The sequence below is a fragment of the Pelophylax lessonae genome, assembly GCF_965119305.1.
Source record: "Pelophylax lessonae genome assembly, chromosome: 1".
In the NCBI taxonomy this organism is placed as follows: domain Eukaryota; kingdom Metazoa; phylum Chordata; class Amphibia; order Anura; family Ranidae; genus Pelophylax; species Pelophylax lessonae.
In genome coordinates this window covers 698,539,050-698,555,793 of record NC_138768.1, presented here as the reverse complement: position 1 = coordinate 698,555,793, position 16,744 = coordinate 698,539,050, and the positions used below count along the sequence as shown (strand labels likewise).

The following is a 16,744-nucleotide window of genomic DNA, read 5'->3' as shown; positions in this document are numbered from 1 at the left end:
CAGGAAAGGGAGGGCAGGGAGCATGCAATCCTCCTTCCTATGCCATACCAGGCCATGTGCCTTTCAACCCTAGGGTTGTACCTTGCAATGGAGGTCAGCAAAGGTTCCTGTCACCCAAAAGAAATGTAGGAGTTTGTGGGGGGACTTACTGTATATCTGTAACCCCCCTTTATAAGAGGAGACCTCAGGATATCCTCAAGGAAATATTTAGGTGATACATTTGAACCCCCGTGAGAGCAAAAAAGTCTGTCGCTAAAAGAAAAGGACTTGCACTCTCTCTATATTGATATTGAGCAATTTCCACTCTGGGGTCATAAAGCAGCTGTGTGGAAATACTGCACCAGAAAAGGTGCTGGAAGCATACAGTCAAAACAACAATCACCACAAAAAAGCCGTGACCCACTGGATAATGGGAAATGTTGTGAAGCCATAGAACCCATATCAGTGGACACTGTGTAAACAGTCAAATGGTAAAAAATGTATTTAAGAACAATTCCATGGATGGTGTATGCATCTCTGATGTGAACAGTGATAAACTATATACAGACTCCCTGGACAAGCACTATGAAAAACCTGGATGGATAACACTGTGTGCCATTACATGGGGGGGGGGGGGGCACTTGGCCAGGCTGAGGAGAAGCAGGAGATGTATCAGCTGAAGAGGCTGTTGGGAGAGCTTTATCTTTAAAATGAACCCCAGTCATCTAGAAAATGACACGTAATGTATAGGAACTAACATGTTTTCTGAAAAAGGAATCCCCTATGTCAGTTACTTTTTACTTGCTTCGTTTTGTGTCTGGGAGGTTTCTGAGATTGAGATTTTTTATTTCCATAACACTTGATCATGCATATATAGCAAGCAGACTCTCACACTTAGCAGTTTGAAGAAATGATTGCGATAGCCTGTAGCAGATTCTAATGAAGTGAAGCAGGTAAGGATATGCCATGACATGATCTAAAATACATCCAATGTAACCAATTGGCTTAGAAGGGATGCTTTTGTTTTTCAAATGGGTTTTACCATGCGGTAACTAAATGGTTTTGTTTAAGGAGTAAAATTGTCTTAATGTGTGTCTGTGACATCATCAGGGGTGGACAGGAGGGGAGGAGGGGCCAACAGGGAACAACATGCCACAAGAGGTCTGATCAAAGCTGCTTCCTTGTCATGCTCTTCATATGAAGGAAAACTGTACTATAATATAACCTACATAATGTACTGTGCTGTGTGCCCGATAATATGCCCCGCTGTATGGCCCATAACATGACCCATTTAATGTGCCTTGATGTGTACCTCATGTTGTGCCCTATATAATGTGCCCTGCTGTGTGCTCTATAATGTGCCCTGCTGTGTGCCCCATAATGTTCTACATGTAATGTACCCTGCTCTCATGTAATGTGCTCTGTTCCCATGTTATGTGCCTTGCTCTAATGTAATGTGTCTTGCTACCATGTAATTACATAGTTACATAGTTACATAGTTAGTGAGGTTGAAAAAAGACATCAGTCCATCCAGTTCAACCTATGATGTGCGCGTGTGTTTGCTGCTAACCATACATTGTATACCCCTGTATGTTGTGGTCTTTAAGGTGCCCATCTAATAGTTTTTTGAAACTATCGATGTTCCCTGCTGATACCACTGCTTGTGAAAGAGAATTCCACATCCTTACCGCTCTTACAGTGAAGAACCCCTTACGTACTTTAAGGTTAAACCGCCTTTCCTCTAGTTTTAGTGAGTGGCCACGTGTCTTATTGTATTCCCTTTCTCTGAATAGTTTGTTCCTTATGCTAAGGTCGCCAGTACAGTATTTGTACATTGATATCATATCCCCCCTCAATCGTCTCTTCTCCAGAGAGAATAAGTTCAGTGCTTGTAGTTTTTCCTCATAGCTGATGTCCTCCATTCCCCTAATTATTTTTGTTGCCCTTCTCTGGACTCTTTCCAGTTCCAGCACATCCTTCCTGAGGACCGGTGCCCAGAACTGGACAGCATACTCCAGATGTGGCCGGACCAGAGTTTTGTAGAGTGGGGGAATAATCTCTTTATTTCTGGAGTGAATCCCCTTTTTTATGCATCCCAATATTCTGTTGGTTTTGCTTGCAGCGGCTTGGCATTGCATGCCACTGCCAAGCCTGTGGTCTACCAGTACCCCCAGGTCCTTTTCCATCCTAGACTCACCCAGAGGTTCCCCCCCTAGTGAGTAGCTTGCTTTCTGGTTTCTGGCACCCAAGTGCATTACTTTACATTTTTCAACATTAAACCTCATCTGCCATGTAGTTGCCCACCCCATTATTTTGTTCAGGTCCGCTTGTAAGGTTTCCACATCCTGCATAGAAGATATTGGCATACTTCGTTTAGTATTATCTGCAAATACTGAGATTGTACTAGATATCCCCTCCTCTAGATCATTTATGAATAAATTAAACAGGATTGGTCCAAGGACAGAACCCAGGGGGACCCCACTTTCTACACCCGCCCAATCTGAGTACTCCCCATTAATCACCACCCTCTGGACTCTCCCCTGGAGCCAGTTCTCTATCCAGGTACTCACCTTATGGTCCATACATACTTTCCTTAGTTTGAAGGTAGGTAATGTGCCTTGATTTCTCATAATGTGCCCTGCTCTTAAGTAATGTGCCCTTCTCCTATGTAATAAACCCTGCTTCCATGTAATATGCCCTGCTCCCACACAATGTTCCCCTCTCTCATGTAATGTGCAATTCTCCAACATAATGTGTCCTGCTCCAACATGTAATGTGCCTTGCTCCCATGTAATGTGTCCTTCTCTTATGTAATGGGGTTGACCTACTAAAGGCAAACAGACTGCACACTTTGCAAAGTGAAGTTGCCCTCTGCAAGTGCAGTTGCTCTAGAGCTTAGTAAATGAGGTAACGCTTCACTTTGCAAAGAATACCCAATCGTGTGCAAGGGGAAAAAATTGCATTTTTGCTTGCACATGATTGGATGATGGTAGTCAGCAAAGCTTCTGCTCATTTACTAAGCTCTGGAGCAACTGCACTTTGCAAATTGCACAGTCTATTTGCCTTTAGTAAATCAACCCCAATGGGCCCTATTCCCATGTAATGTGCCCGTGCCCACATAATGTGGGCTGCTCTCATTTAATGAGTTCTGCTCCCACATAATATGCCCTGTGTCCTTCTCTCATGTAATGTATCTTGTTCCCATGGAATGTTCTCTGTTCCCACGTAATGTGCACTGCTTCACCGCAATGTGCCCTGCTCCTATGTAATCTGCCCTGCTGCCCCCCCCATGTATTGTTTTCTGTTGCCCCCCATGTAATATGCCCTCCTTTCCCCAGGTACTGTGCCCTCCTTACCCCCTGTATCTTATGCTGCTGCCCCTCTGTAAACTGTTTATCTTAAGATTAACCCAGAACTGAGCATATGTGGAGAAAAAGCAAGCACAAGTTTCACAATAAATAGGTACATTTTAATATTAATTCCATTATTTAATGCTATTTTTAAAAAAGCATTGTTGTTATATCAACAGCTCACTGATCACACCAATATTTTATGAGCAGTAGATGTGCACATTTTTTCAGGGGTTCCTCGAGATCTCAAACTATTTGTCAGGGGTTTCACTAGGGTAAAAAGGTTGAGAAAGCCTGCTCTCTTCCTTTAGTAAATTAGCCCCATTGTGCCTCTTTATTATTCTAAATGGTTATTAATCATTCGGTGACCCTGGTTTACTAAAAAAAAACTAGCGTATGTTCACTTTCAAAGTGAATTTCCACTTTGCCTAATTCATTTTTATTTAACTTTGTGAATGATGTGACATGAAATGAAAATTCCCTTTGCAAAGAACACCCAATCCTATCCAAGAAAAATGATGAAAACAGGATTTTTGAACACACTCAAAAATTCACTTAGCTTAGTGAATAAGGTGAAGTTATGCTGGCTTTACTATTTTTATCATGTGCTGGCAAAAATCCTGTTTTTTTTTTTTTTTTTTTTTTACTTTGTTTACCCTCATTCACATAGATACATGAAAATAAACCTTGAAAGTGAACATGATCCACCATTTTACTAAATGACCTATGCTAGCCAGTAGCTAGAAATGCAATTGTTTGTTTTTTCACAAGCAGTGCTGCATGTGCTGTATGTAAAGTTACTGTATATTCACAATTCACATCAGGGGACATTGTTTATTTTTTTCAATTCATTTTTTTTACTAAAGGACTTTTTTATGGTGTCTGACTTTTTACTTACTTTCAACATTTTTTGAAAATAAGTAACTGTTTATTGTGGAAAGATATCTGGGGGACCCTTTACAGTGTTTTAAAGAGAATTTCTAGATTACACAATCCAACTCATCCCTTTTGGAGACAGGCTGTGGGGATGAGGCCCTTGTCCCCTAAACATTGGGAAAAAGTACCTGCTTTCCTGCCCTTCTTGCAAGTTACCTTCTTAATGCTAAAGACTAAGGATGATCGAACTTTTGAAAAGTTTGGTTCGGCCAGAACATCTGAACTTCCCGAAAGTTCGGCCCGGATTTCAGAACCCCATTGAAATCAATGGGACCCGAACTTCGGTAATCAAAAAACACAATTTTTAAGCCCGAAAACCCAATAAACACCCCTAAAAAGTGCCAAGGGTTCTGGGTCATGCCCCATTAACTATTAATCACACAAAAAAAGTTCTTAAAAATTGTCATTTTTGATAAAAAAGCCAATTATTGAAAAAATTTAAAAAAAAAGAGATTTTTTGATTTTGACTTTGGATTTAGTATCTGGGGGGTCTAAAGGGTGTGCATGCGAAGTTTCAGCTCTATAGCATGTCCAGAACCATGAAAAAAAAAAGATAATTTTTCAGTAGAACAGGGATGTGGGACCCTCCTTTAACACCTATATGATCTTTTTTTTTCTGGTTCTGGACATGCTACAGAGCTGAAACTTCACAGGTACACCCCCCAGACACAAAATCACACAAAAAAAAGTTCTTAAAAATTGTCATTTTGATAAAAAAGCCAATTATTGAAAAAAAAAAAAGAGATTTTTTGATTTTTACTTTGGATTTCGTATATCTGGGGGGGGTCTAACAGGTGTGCATGTGAAGTTTCAGCTCTGTAGCATGTCCAGAACCAGAAAAAAAAGATCGTTTGTATTAGAACACTTTCTTTCAGGACAGGTAGTTAGCTTCTCTCCCGGTTTAATAGCAGGCATTTTTTGGGGTTCTTTGCAGTCAGGAAAAACATCTGAACTTGTGTATAGTGGTACTGTGCACAAGTTCTGATGTTTTGCCTGCCTCCAAAACCCCCCAAAAAATGCCAGCAAAAACACACCTGGGCATTTTTTTTTTTTGACGCTAGCGTTTTTTTGGCATTTTTTTGGGTTCTTTTGAGGCAGGCAAAACATCTGAACTTGTGTATAGTGGTATATATACACACATACATATATTTATATACACACCTAGACATATATAGGTGTGATAGTAGCAGAAATATATTACTGTAAATGATTTCATTAGCGCAAGCATTTATTTCTGCTACTATCACACCTATATATGTCTAGGGGTATATATACACATATATGTGTATATATATCCCCTATACACATATTCAGATGTCATGTCTGACATCAAACATGTCCTCAAAAAAGCACTGACAGTGGCAGCCCCTGAAGCATAAAAAATGCTTGGCTGGTGAGAAGCCATAAGGGTGTCCCGAAGCTATTCAGAGAAATGATCATTTCTCTATAGCGGTCACCCTGCTATGGAAGGGTTTTGTCACCCTGCCATAGCAGTCACTGTCAGTTAACCCTACACTACACTACGGTCCCCTGACACTTCATACTTTCCCTACAGAAACTAAATTTTTGAAGCTAACTTAAGTGTAAAGGAGCACTCTAACTACACTAGATATCCCTTTCCTCTCACTAATAAATAGCTAAATTACACTTTTGAAGTAAAATTAACAGAACTGCTTCCACTCTCTTCCATGTCCAGTATAACAATGCTAGGAATATAGCGGGGGCGATCTTATATACTGGGGGGCGTATTCACTAATGATTGGTCTAGGGACCCCCTAGTCACTCCAATCACATTCCTAGCATTCTCCTGCCCCCTCAATTGGCTTTTGCTAATGGTTCTGGTCCAATCACGGGCTTTTAAAGCCCATTTCCTGAAGCATTGCATTTTGGGCGGTTCTGGTTGCCGAATTCCGAACTTTCTGGGCAAAAAGTTCTAAATTCGGCCGAACCTCGAACACCCAATGTTCGGGCCGAACCGATGGTCGACCCGAACCGTTCGATCATCCCTACTAAAGACATGAGGCCTGGTATAGCTCAGATGAGGGGTGCAGGCTTGCAGTCCTCCCTTTTCTGGCTATCAATGCTTCATGCCTACTTAAAGGTATTTTATGAATTTTTATGTGGAACCCATTCTGTTTGTTTGTTTCTTAAATGGACAGTACACGGTTTTGAGTAACCCCCCAAAAAATACTGTGGATCCCCATAAAAGTTCATAAAATACCCTTATCCAGGCATGCTGCCCCGGGTGGCCAAGAAAGGGAGGTGAGAGCCCCTCCTACTGAATCAGATCCCAGGCCACATGCCTTCAACATTGGGAGGGTACCTTTGCAATGGAAGGGGGGGGGGGCACCTGCAAGGCATCCGGTCTCTAATGTTAAGGGGATAAGGGTTCCCCATGTTCTGCCCCCCCATTCTTTTTAAAAAGTCTTTATAAAAAAACATACAGCAGAGTATTTAGTTGCTTGTATTGTGTATTCTGTTGCTTGTATCGTGTCTACCTACTTTTATGCCCAAACAATATTGCCAAATTTATTTGATATTAGATTTTTACAGCCTTCCAAAGAATCAAGAGCTTTTAGGTCAAACAGTTTCTATTAGCATTTTTAAACCCAGCTGTTTTTAAAGTCTATCACATTGTACTATATAAGTGAAGGTACATATAATTGGATCCTAGATAACTAAAATGTGGTCCTTCGTTTTGTGACATAACTTTTTCTTATAGCTGGTGCTGTAGAAAAAAGTTATCTATTATTTCTTATTGCAAATGAAATTTGTGATTTTGATAAAAATTATCCTAACAACTCTATATTGTACAGGTTGAATAATATGGTTACATACTATGTGTGAGTGGGTCACCCTTCTTTTGGCAGTTGAGGGAGTTACTTATACGGCATTGCAATAGACTTGTTTTGCCTGAGCTGGCAGAGACTATATGGAAGATATCCCTTAATAAGTAAAATTAATGCTAGTTATTTGTGTTCCAGTTTCTTTTGCTGTAGGCTTGCAGGAGGAATTACACTGCTAAAGATTTCAAAATGCTAAAAAGCTGGTTTCTCTGTGTTAAATTGGCTGTGTCGTGTACTTTTGAGCTATGCAGTGGTAAGCCTGCCAAGTTTAATTTCCCCTACAGACCATAAAATTTATCTTATTTTGTGAAAGTGAAATAGGGTAAGGCAAACATCCTCTCTTAGCAAATTGTACTCATAAGATCTTCAGAGTATTTATTTGAAGTTGCTGCCATGCTGCTGTTTTCCCTAAATGTATTCATATCTTGTGACCAAATCTGAATTTTGTAAACCCTACTGAAAAGTGATCATCTTTATGTAGATAAAGAAAAGACTCATAGAAACTTACCCAGCTATGGCCCTAAGTATGTCAGATGTATACAGGAGTATTTGGATGTCCACAAAAAGTGACTGGAGATATTAAAGATTTCCTAAAAGTTACATTCTTTCCACTTACTCACTGGCTAATCAGTGATTTATAATGTGCAGTTAATTCATTTATACAGGATATCTGAGGATTATTTAAGGTCTAAGCTATTACTTTAAACTTGCTGTTCTGAATCGGGCAGATTGTTTAAAGTGGTTGTAAACCAACGTTAAAGACTTTTACCATTAGGTAAGCCTATATTAAGGCTTACCCAAAGGTGCTATAAATATCTCCTAAACATGCACCGTTTAGGAAATATTTACAGTGCATGCAGCCGATGACATCATCGGCGCATGCGCTCTGAAGGAACGGCCACCCGTGCCATTCCTTCACAGCCCAGTGCCGTTAATGGTGGCTCCCGCGCGCATGAGTGGGAATGATGTCATTAGTACAGTAATAGTGCATTCATTTAGCACTGATTACTGTAGTAATGTCACTGGTCCCCCCAAAAGTGTAAAAAATATCAGTTGGGTGTCTGATATATCCGCCACAATGTTTCAGTCCCGCTAAAAATCGCTGATCGCCGCCATTACTATTAAAAAAGTAAATAAATAAAAATGACATAAATCTTTCCCCTAGTTTGTAGATGCGATACCTTTTGCGCAAACCAATCAGTATACACTTATTTGGATTTTTCTTTCCAAAATATGTAGCTAAATGCATATTGGTCTAAAATGATGAAAAAATGTGATTTTCTACATTTTTTTTTATTGGGAATGTTTTATAGCAGAAAGTAAAAATATATTGTTTTTTTTTTCAGAATTGTTGGTCTTTTTTTGTTTATAGCACAAAAAATAAAAATCACAGAGGTGATCAAATACCACCAAAAGAAAGCTCTATTTGTGGGACAAAAAGAACATCAATTTTATTTGGGTACAGCTTTGCACGACCATGCAATTGTCAGTTAAAGTAACACAAAAAATGGCCTGGTCGTTAAGGGGGTAAAACCTTCCAGTCCAGAAGTGGTTAAATGTAATCATTGCTCATTTGCCAGTGTTTGAATTTTGCCTGTGTAGTTTTCTCTAACAAAAGTGTGCATTTCCTTTAGAAATAAAGTGTCAACCACTAAACGGATCTCAATAAGATAAAAAAAAAAAAGAAAATGGTGGTAATGTCATAGCTACTCCAAGTGTTTTAAACAAAATTACAAAAGCCCTACATGATAGGTGGGAAGCTATTAACAACAGTGGTAATGGTCAGCAGACTGGCAGTACAAACACACAGGCACTGTTCCTGCTATTTTTGCAAAATTATAGGAGGCTAATTCCTTAAAACAAATTATCTTGCCATAAGTCCTCTCAAACTACTGATTCCTGTTAGCCCATCTAAAATAACAACATAAATATGTGCAGCGCAATAAACATAAGAACGTCAATTTAAATACAATATGTATGAAATTGTATCAAATATAAAAGAGAGAACAGATAAGCCCAAAAGTCCCATATAGAGAAGGAGATCAAATGAAAAGTGAGGATGATGAGTCTAGGATCCACTTCAGGTGATAGACCTTCACCTCCTATCAAGCTACTGCGCTTACCTCAAAGTTAGACCTCTGTGTTACCAGCAGGTCTAATACGCTTGTCTTTATATTCAATCAATAAGAATGATATTGCAACTCCCCAGCCACTGATCCGCTTTCATCGCGTATAGCCTGTTTTTTTTATATTGTCCAGCCGGTGTCATAGGGAGGGGAGATCATTACATATTATCATCTCCCAAGCTCAAGGGGCTAGCCAAGGTCTGTGCTGCCCACTGCCGTGTGAAAATTACTGAGAATGCAGCCTGATGCAGGTAGGCGGGGTTTAGGCGCCCATGTAGGGACAAGTGGGCTTATCTGTTCTCTCTTTATATTTGATACATTTTCATACATATTGTATTTAAAATAATGTTCTTATGTTTATTTCGCTGCACATACAGTATTTATGTTGTTATTTTAGTATTGGGTTTGGTGATTAACCTTTTTGTGTGCAGCTGCATATTTATTCATCTATTGATTCTCACTCTTTGTGCTGATTGCATTTGCCTATAGTTCTGTTAGCCCATCTGATTTACTTATTAACCTGTTTGGCTTTGCAGTCCACAAACTGCATCTAAACCCAAGAACAGAAATTGATAGTATTGCTTCTTACTGGTCCTTAGATGTGATTGCTGCATTCGTTTTCTTTTCCATACTTTTCTTTTTCCTTTATTTTAACTGTAATCCTGCCATTAACACACTTCTTGCCCTAGGGTGATAACTGTACAGAGCAGCATTGTTACCCTAGGAAAGGGTGGGTGTTAGGACTACATAACTGTCAGGGATCAGCAGCAAGGGTGGCTAGATTTGCTTGGCTACACTTAGAAAAACTGAGACCAGACTGTATATATTTAATTAACCCCAATGAGAGTAATCTCTCTCTATATATTTAATTTAAGATTTATTTACAGTGAAACCAAATTCCCTCCAAACACCAGCAAACAGAAAATACAGCATATGTGATAAGATAAGTGAACCCAAACCATATGACGAAATGCATTACTAACAAATAAACTATATACAATATATACAAAAGGGGGGACATAGAAAAAAACAGGATTAAACTAGAGGTGCAATGTGGAGGGGGAACCAGGACTTGCTATCAGGAATAAGGGAGTAGATATAAGACAGCAGGATGCAGGGAAGAGCAAGATTAGGAGCAGGATAAATGGTAGGCAGTATCTGGTTAGCAAAGCAAAGTACTGAAGCAAAGTAGAATAGTAGAGGTGGGGCTAAATACCCTCCAAGCAGCCAGTATCAAGTGGAAACTGGTTACTGAAATCTGCTGGCTGTTGGGAGACATCTGCTAGTGGACACTGGAACTGCAACATCCAACGCTTTGGTAAGCACAGTGCAACCAATAGGTGATCCAGGTCCTGACAATAACAATGTATTAGAACTTCATAACATCTTCCTCTCTTCCACCCTATGTGTTTTGTAGTCCATAGAGTTTGCAGGGAACAGTGAGTAACACTACTGGATTACAGCATATTCTTTGTATGCTCAAGGCAAAGAGGAAAAGGGAGCTCCAGATACCTGAAGTTATGCTTCTAATAAGGAATTTCACACAGTGTCTCTTGATGGTAGCAATGAAACAATAATATAGTTACAATAATACAGTTTTAACATTTAGGTTCTACATTTAAGTAGAGTTGGGCCAAACACCAACTGGTTCAGTTTGCACTAGAACTCTCGAACATCGCAAACTTTTTGGACCCAAACCCCTTTGAAGTCTAAGGGACCCGAATTTGAAAAGTCAAAAGTCACCATTTTGAAGGCTTATATGCAAGTTATTGGCTGTAAAAACGGTATGGGAGCTTGGGTACTGCCCTGGGGGACATGTATCAATGCAAACATTTTTTTTAAAGATATTACAGGAGCATTGATTTTAATGTAAAGTGAAACTTAAAAAATGAAAATAAATATAGTGCCTGGGGGGGGGGTAGACATTTGCAGAACGGAAGGATTTCTATTGTTTCGGATAGATTTGTTTTGTTACTAATTTTGTTTCTTTATGGAATTCGTTCAATTTGGTTTTGGAATCTGTTTATTTTTGATTTGTTTTTTTTATTAAATTTCTTTTAGTTGTTGTTAAAATTCCTTTGATTTATTCATTTTTTAACAAATTCCAACTTTTCAGAACGATTTAAATTCAGATAGGTCGAAAAATTATCGACCGATTCGAATTCTGTATGAAGATATAGCTAGTTGTTAAGCAGCGGACTGGGAAGCCAGCGACTTGCGTCCTTAACAACCGTGAGTCATCATCTGCCAGTGACTTCCCCACTGACCGGTGAATGTAAAGAAAAGAATGCCAGCATTGCTCGGCAATAGAAAAAAATAAAAATAAAAAAAAGGCATCCCCTCAAAATCCATACCACACCCTTATCCAAGCATGCAGCCTGGCAGGTCAGGAAAGAGAAGGGACGAGTTAGTGCCCCTCTCCTGAATCATACCAGGCCACATGCGCTCAACATGGGTTGGGTGGGTGATAGGGACAAGGGCCTCTTCCCAACAGCCCTGAGCTGTGGTTGTTGGGGTCTGCGAGCCCCCAGATCCTACCCCTCCATGTGAATGGGTATCGGGGACATAGTACCCCTACCCATTCACTAAAAAAGTGTCAAAAATATTAAAAACACAGAGACAGTTTTTGACAAATCCTTTATTAAAAAATAAAAACAGGGGATCCGTCTTCAATCACGCCACCCGCCGACCCGGAAAAAAAAAATCGCACTGGCCGGCATGGAGGCTCTATGCCTACTGCAGACTCCTCCATTTGGCAGTTATTTTATAGGGAATAGGCGGGACCACCTGTCTAGGTCACCTGCACTTCTGACGTCACAGACCGGTGTACGCCTTTTTTAAACATTTTTCTATTGCCGAGCAATTGCCAGCATTCTTTTCTTTACATTCATCTGTCAGTGGGGAAGCCCGCTGACAGATGATGACTCATGGTTGTTAATGACACAGGCATCCAGCTTCCTGGCCCGCTACTTAACAACCAACTATTTCTTCAAACAAAATTCAGATCGGTCGATTGTTTTTCGACTGACCCAAATCCTAATTGTTCTAAAAAGTTGGAATTTTTTAGAAAATAAATACACAAAATTAATTTTAACGGATTTCAACTAACTTTGTTACTATTTGCTACTATTTCATTTGTTTCATAACACTATTACATAACCAAAAATTCATCCGAATTTGTATTCGGACCAAAACAAATTTCACATGTCTACTGGGGGGTCCCCTTAGTCTGCCTGTAAAGTGGCCCTTCTGTACTCTGTATAGAACCTGCTGCAACAAAAATTATATTTTTAAAGAATAAAAAAATGACGTTTAAACTGCCAGCAATACATATATTTTTTTAAAAATGGTGTGGGGCCCCCCTAAAATCCATACCAGACCCTTATCTGAGCTTGCAGCCCAGCAGGTCAGGAAAGGGGGGGGCGAGCAAGAAACACCCTCCTGAACCATACCAGGCCACACGCCCTCAACATTGGGGGTGCCCCCCCAACCGAAAGCACCTTGCTCCTATGTTGATGGGGACAATGGCCTCTTTCCGACATCCCTGGGCTGGGATTGTGGTGGTCTGTGAGCAGGGGGCTTATCAGAATCTGAGTACCCCCACCCATTCACCAAAAAAGTGTAAAAAAAAAAAAGACAGGAGGCAGTTTTTGACAATTCCTGTATTAAAAAAGTAAAAAAATCAATGTCCCCCAATGTAGATCCATTATTAATCACAGCCCCCGCTGCACCACTGGACACATAAAAAGAGCAGGCATTTGGCAGTTAGACTTTGTGTTTTTTTTTCTCTTTATTCGGGTCCGGCAACACAGTCGGTGTCGTGACTGTTGATTGACCCCCGATGCTGAGGGCATGTGGCCTGGTATGGTTCAGGAGAGGATAGTGCTAGCTTGCCCCCCCCCCCCCCCCTTTACTGTTCTGCCAGGCTGCATGCTTGGATAAGGGTCTGGTACAGATTTTGAGGTGGATAACACACAGTTTTTTAAAAGCATTTTGGTGTGGGGCCTAGGCCTGGTAAGGATTTGGGGGGGGGGGGGGTGTTGTTTTTTTATCACTTTTTTCTATTACTGGCAATGTTTATTTTTTCATTCAGCTGTCAGTGGGGAAGCCCATTGACAAGTGATGACTTATCAAGGACACAGCGGCCAGTTTCCCAGCCCACTCCTTATCAACAGTTATTCACTGTGCCCTGATTGGGCAAAGCTAAACCCAATGAGGGCTTAGAATGTACTGTGCAGCATGCATTGCGGGGCACTCGCTAGGCAAACATCCCGCCGAGCACCCCGCAAAATTAGGTTGTTTTCTGAACAGGCGATGTTCAGGCTGAACTTTTGCTCATCTCAAACTGTTCGCCCAACACTACCTGTCAGTAAGCATATGTTCAGGAAAACTAATCGAGGGCAATGTTGGATGTATGGGCTACAATATTGGATCTATTTAAAGGGCAGTGAATGCTTATTACCAAAATGTAAGTGTCTGTGGTTGCTTCTATGTAATGCAGATCATCATCTAAAAAGAAAGTACAAGCTCCTGTATATCTCCATAAGTCTTCAAAGAGTGCTTTCAATTCACTTTGTTAATGATTCAGAAATATCATCCAGTATGTGATACTGTATATAACATTTAAAAAGAGTGTCTGTATGTCTGTAAGCAAGTGCAATCCAAGCAAATGTGACACTAAATACTGTAATTAAATTGACTTTTATTAGGAAGCATAAAGCACCACTGACCATTGGTGTAAAAGGAACTTTTACCTGGGGCCATAAGACGTCCTTTGTATGTGTAAAGGGGCATAAAATAACAGGCTTAAAAGGTCGACTCTGAGTACCAGTGTAATGTAGCTATTAACAGAAGTAAAGTATAGTCTGCTGTCCACCAATACAAAATGTTGGATATTGCAGAGAGTTTTCACTTTGTCAACTGGTAAGCTATAAAGTAAAGGGCATTTATATTTTTGTGATGATTTACAGTTACACTTTAGAATATAGATGTCACTTAACCTTTTACAGATTATATGTTGGCACAGATTAGTAAACCTAGTTGCTGTTTTTCATGGTTTAATCCACTTTATGAACAACTCTATAAAAGTTTCGGTTCTCTTCATTGCACCGGGGGCCTGGTTTGCTGTTCTCTATTAGTATGAACCACTTCATGAATTTAAAGTGACACTAAACTCTTATTTCTTCTGGAGATCACAAGAGTGCACTTAGTTCTGCATGCCTGCGACTCGTATTCAGGCTAAAGCCTGGTATCGACTGATGTCACTCATCCGGACCATATCCTATAGAGATCCTAACTTTAATATCAGGATCCACCCAGATCTCTGACCAACAGCTGGTGCAGCCTCTCAGCATGCCACTCCTGCCCCCTTCACAGCTCAGCGCTACAGTAAGTGCAGGAGGAGCAGAGCAGAGAGCTGGTGACTAACAGTGAAGACCGAGAACTGAGCAATCAGCGATCTTTGATCGCTCAGTCCTCAGTGTAGAGGAAGGGGAGACAGATGCAGCATCAGACTGATACTGCATCCACCTAGGTGAATATGGTGATTTGCTTTTTCCAGTATTGTTTGATTGTTTCTCTTTTAAATACAAGCATATTGTACCTTTTAGATCTCTCTTTCTTTGTTTATTCTCTCAAATTCAAGTTTGGTTTTATTTTTGCTATTCTTAGACTCCCTGTTCTAGGATTGCTACGTTTTGTTCTCCTCGCATCTATGTTCAGACACATCCAGTGCTTTGGTTGTTGTAGCACGCATAGAGTGGATCATGTGAACAGAAATACTGCTTGCTCTACACTAATAACATCATTAAAGGATAGGGAACATGCACAGGATAAAAAGGAAACATGAAAACAATGCTAAGAGACTTTTTAAACAAAAGAAAAAAAAAATACTTTGTCTTGGAATGGCTCACCTTGTCAGTTTCTTTTTAACTTTTGAATACAGTGGGCTAGCTCCATTTTGAACTTCAGGTGGTTGGGGGCAAAGTTTCAATTATTAACATGCACCAATATAACACAAGTTACAGCCTTGAAGGTATGTTTATCACCTCCCCCCCCTCCCCCCCCCCCACCAACCACACATACCCTATCTTTCAGAATGTAGAAGATCTGAAATGGTGTGCAAGTTTACCACTCGGTTCATCAAATTATATAAAACTATAAACCAATCTACGGTATATACCAAATTAATGTAAAAAAAAAAAAAACCTGCAAGCACTTTACCGGTTATGTTCACCTTTTCGGACAGAATTTCCCTTTTTATAATAAATAGAAGCCTTTTCCAGCTGTCAGGCCCTGTTAACATCTCCACATAGCGGGAATTCACGTTTCTGCAGCCATTTTTTATGGAGGGGGGAGCGTTTTGGAGCATTTCCATTCATTACGCAAAGGACAGCCCATTCATTTGAATGTGCTGCCCTATGCACGACAAACGTCCCAGAGAACCTTTGGAACTTCCTTTAGAATGGAGTGTGGCGGTTTTTTTTACCATGCTTGTTGGTGTGCTTACAGCATCTTTGTCACATGGCTGCTGTGTGCTTGCGGTCCATGCTTGGGGTGCCATTAACATTTGTGTGTGCTGCAAGTATGATACACATTTGCAGCATGTTTCCAATGCGCACATTTTCTGCCATGGTTTTCTATGCGTATGGAAACACACAGATGTGAATGAAGCCCCATTGTTCTTGTGTAAACACACCAAAGTCACTTTCGGGCGCCATTCACACCTACCATAGTAGGAGTGCACATTTTTTTAGCCAATTTTTGTCACAACACGCATAGAGCAGCCCAAGATTTCAATGGGCTTTCAATAGGCTGGTTTTAAGGCATCTTCGGGCAACACATGGTGGGGTTCCCTACTCATGCATGCTGGATGATTATGTGGTCATTGTTTGCAGAAATTGGACAAACCTGTGGTACACCACTAGTAGTGCAATTTGGAGATATCACATAAATAAAACAAAAGACATATTAATCGGGCTCTTCTGTAATATATAAGTGTGCAAATTATTATAAGCTTGAAGGAAAACAAGTAATTACATGTAAAGACGGAGAATGGCAAAAGGAGCCAGTCTGTCGAGACATGGGAGTTAAATGGAATCACCTAGATGATTGAGAACCACCATTGGAATATCCACCACCCTGAGGGGTACATTGCCCAATTGCCAAACACGAGAGTGTAAGGCTCCATTCACATTAAGTATAGGGGTCTCAGATCACGGGCAAAATCGGAGCAATTCTGTCCACGATCCCAAATCATTGCAAATCACGGGACGCCCATACATATCCCGTGACTTGCAATGGCACCCACGGAATGATTTTCCTGCGATTGTCGCCCAACGAATTGTGGTAAATTCGCACAAACAAAATTGCGGGATGCCTGTTGCCCAAAAGAAGTTCTTGTATTTTTTTGGGGCGACAGGCATCCCGCGATTCTGTTTGCATGATTTTACTGCAATTTGTTGGGTGACAATCGTGGCTAAATCGTGCCACGTTTGCAGTGCCATTG

General features: G+C 40.4%; 1 protein-coding gene across 1 annotated transcript in view; it reads right to left on the bottom strand.

The window, feature by feature from the left end:
* Window positions 1-16,744, bottom strand: part of GALNTL6 (polypeptide N-acetylgalactosaminyltransferase like 6) — a 1,801,337-nt gene that overhangs the window by 1,187,651 nt on the left and 596,942 nt on the right. The window lies entirely within an intron of this gene.